We start from the raw sequence: 3893 nt of genomic DNA, 5'->3' as shown, positions 1-3893 counted from the left end.
AAACACAAAAAACACAATCATGACAATAGCATAATTGTGCAAACACTCAAGAACAGAAAACAAAAAGCAAAAATAAATTTTATTCATTGGATTGCCTCCCAACAAGCGTTATTGTTTTACGCCCTTAGCTAGGTATAAAGCAAAGGATCTAAGTTTTGTCACCTGTAGTTTTGGCAACTTTTGTAAGGGTTTTCTCAAACCTGGGAGGCTCTTTACGCTTCCCTAAATTCTCAGGAAAAGAAACCATCTTTAGATCCAAAATATCCAATCGCTTGTTGCAGAGAGTAATCAAGGTATTCATGCGATTGATACTACCATTGAGATGTTTGAGGGGTTCGTTATATTTTTGTAATTCAACCATATGTTTATGCAAATCACCAAGTTTTTCCAACATTTGAACTCCTTATGGGGTGAAAGAAAACCCCTTCTTTTGAGGTGGAACCCCCAAAATTCCTTCTAAAATTTAATAGGCAGCATTAGCATCAAGCTCAATAAAATTCCCTTTAGCGACAAAATCTAGGAGTTGTCTATGATGCAAAGCCAATCCTATGTAAAACTTACGAAGCAAGATCTTAACGTCCCCCTTTAAATTGCAAATGCGATAGGATTCCATAAGCATATACCAAGCATCTTTCAAATTTTCTCCTTGTCTTTGCTTGAAGTATAGAACTTCAAAATCTGGTGACAAAGGAGGAGTAGACACGCTAGCCATCGGGACTAGAGAGCAAGAAAATGATGAACAAAAAATAGAGGGCGAATAAAACGGCAAATTTTGTGAAGTGGGGGATAGGAAAATGAGAGGCAAATGGCAAATAATGTAAATTGCGAGAAGATGAGATTTGTGATTAGGAACCGGGTAGATGTTGACGATGCACCCCGGCAATGGCGCCAGAAATTCCTTTGATGTCTGCTAGACTACGTCGGTATTTCCCCAAAGAGGAAGGGATGATGCAGCACAGCGACGGTAGGTATTTCCCTAAGTGATGAGACCAAGGTTATCGAACCAGTAGGAGAACCCAGCAACACTACGTAAACTGCACATGCACACAAATAATAAATACTCACAACCCGACGTGTAAAAGGGGTTGTCAATCCCTTTCAGGTAACGGCGCCAAAAATTGGCAAACGGACGTGAGAGAGTTGTAAATATTGATAGATTGAAAGCCAAATAAAATAAAATGCAGCAGGGTATTTTTGTATTTTTGGTTTAATAGATTTGAAAATAAAAGCAAAGAAAATAGATTGCAAAGACAAATATATTAAAGAAGAGACCCGGGGCCCATAGATTTCACTAGTGGCTTCTCTCAAGAAAAATAGCAAACAGTGGGTGAACAAATTACTGTTGGGCAATTGATAGAACTTCAAATAATCATGACGATATCCAGTCAATGATCATTACATAGGCATCACGTCCAAGATTAGTAGACCGACTCCTGCCTGCATCTACTACTATTACTCCACACATCGACCGCTATCCAGCATGCATCTATTGTATTAAGTTCTTGGAGAAACGGAGTAATGCAATAAGAACGATGGCATGACGTAGACAAGATCTATTTATGTAGAAATATACCCCATCTTGTTATGCTTAATGGCAACGATACATACGTGTCGGTTCCCCTTCTGTCACTGGGATCAAGCACCGTAAGATCGAACCCATCACAAAGCACCTCTTCCCATTGCAAGATAAATAGATCAAGTTGGCCACACAAAACCCAAATATCGGAGAAGAAATATGAGGCTATAAGCAATCGTGCATATAAGATATCAAAGAAGACTCAAATAACTTTCATGGATAAAAAGATAGATCTGATCATAAACTCAAAGTTCATCGGATCCCAACAACCACGCCGCAAAATGAGTTACATCATATGGATCTCCAAGAGACCATTGTATTGAGAATCAAACGAGAGAGAGGAAGCCATCTAGCTACTAACTACGAACCCGTAGGTCTACAAAGAACTACTCACGCATCAACGGAGAGGCACCAATGGGCATGATGAACCCCTCTATGATGGTGTCTAGATTGGATCTTGTGGTTCTGAACTCTGCGGCGGCTGGAATTGATTTTCGTCAACTCCCCTAGGGTTTCTGAAATATTGGGGTATTTATAGAGCAAAGAGGCGGTTCAGGGGGCATCTAAGGTGGGCACAACCCACCAGGGCGCACCTAGGCCTCCGGGGGCTCCCTGGTGGGTTGTGCTCCCCTCGGAGCACCCCACCAGGCGCTTCTCCAGCCCACTGGATGTCTTCTGGTCCAAAAAAATTCACAAAAAGTTTCGCTGTGTTTGGACTTCATTTGGTATCGATTACCTGCGATATAAAAAACATGCAGAAAACAACAACTAGCACTTGGCACTATGTCAATAGGTTAGTACCAAAAAAGATCTAAAATGACTATAAAATGATTATAAAACATCCAAGAATGATAATATAACAGCATGGAACAATCAAAAATTATAGATACGTTGGAGACGTATCAGGGCCCGAGTGCCATGATTTCAGATCTGAACTGTTTATGTTTTCACCATTATATCTATGTTCTTGATACGACCTTGCAAGTTATATGCACCTGTTACGTGTTATGTTCTATAAACCACAAGATGACAATAATTGGGATACTTTCCGGCCGGTGATGGCCGTAGTTTGAGGAGTTCATGTATTCACTATGTGTTAATGCTTTGTTCTGGTTCTCTATTAAAAGGAGGCCTTAATATCCCTTAGTTTTCTTATGGACCCCGCTGGCACGGGAGGGTAGGACCAAAGATGTCATGCAAGTTATTTTCCATAAGCACGTATGACTATTTACGGAATACATGCGTACATTATATTGACGAACGAGAGCTAGTTCTGTGTCGCCCTAGATTATGACTATTATATGATGAATATCATCCAAAGAAATCACGGATCCAATGCCTATGAGATTTTCACATGTTTCTCTTGCTAAGTTACTATCATTGTTGCTACTGTTACAACTGCTAAAAAAATATTGCTACTGTTGTTACTGTTACTATTGCTGCTACTGCTGTTGCTATCGCCATCAAACTATCATACTACTATGCTATGGATCACTTTGCTGCAGATATTTAATTCCCAGGTATGGTTGAATTGATAACTCAACTGCTAATACTTGCAAATATTCTTTGGTTGCCTTGTGTCGAATCGATAAATTTGGGTTGAATACTCTACCCTCGAAAACTGTTGCGATTCCCTATACTTGTGGGTTATCATGTACACACTTAAATTTCTATTTTGCTGATGCAAGTGAACAATCAGCATTTTTTATTTATCCATGCTAATGTTTCCTCTTTGTTTAATTAGGCATGTGCGCTTGAGGGAGAGAAGAGGCGCAAAACATTGACATTTTTCATGCTTTGGACAAACATCTTTGTTCATATCTTTATTTTTTCATGGTAATGCATGAGGGTGGCGTCGTCATGGTAGAGCTCCGGATGAAGGGTCGGTCCAGTATAGAACCTGGAGGTACTAGCACTAGATGGGAAGACCGTTACTGCCCTTGTGCCTTGTTGTTGGCTTGCCATGGCAGTGTCGTTCACTGGCTCACTTGGAGCGCAAGGTAGTGGATTTTATGATAAAAGTGAGGGTTGAGAAAGAGCGGGGTGGCGGTTGGGGTTGATCTGTTCGATTGCGGCTGTCTGAGCGAAATAATGTCCCTACTTTAAAAAATATGGCAAATTGCATTTCATTAGACATGGGTTTGCAACAAATTGCATGAGGGAGTGTTTCATATATTTTTTTACATCAAGTTGTACATTTTTTTGTTATGATAGAATGGTAAATGCATTGGTTGGTTGCTTCAAGATTTAATATGTTCAATTGTATGTTCCAACGTGGCAATGGCTCAGCAGACATCAGATATACCTTCTTGGCTCG

The sequence above is a fragment of the Triticum dicoccoides genome, chromosome 2A (genome assembly GCF_002162155.2).
Source record: "Triticum dicoccoides isolate Atlit2015 ecotype Zavitan chromosome 2A, WEW_v2.0, whole genome shotgun sequence".
Classification (NCBI taxonomy): Eukaryota; Viridiplantae; Streptophyta; class Magnoliopsida; order Poales; family Poaceae; genus Triticum; species Triticum dicoccoides.
The sequence above is the reverse complement of the archived record's forward strand: the minus strand, read 5'-3'. Positions refer to the sequence as shown.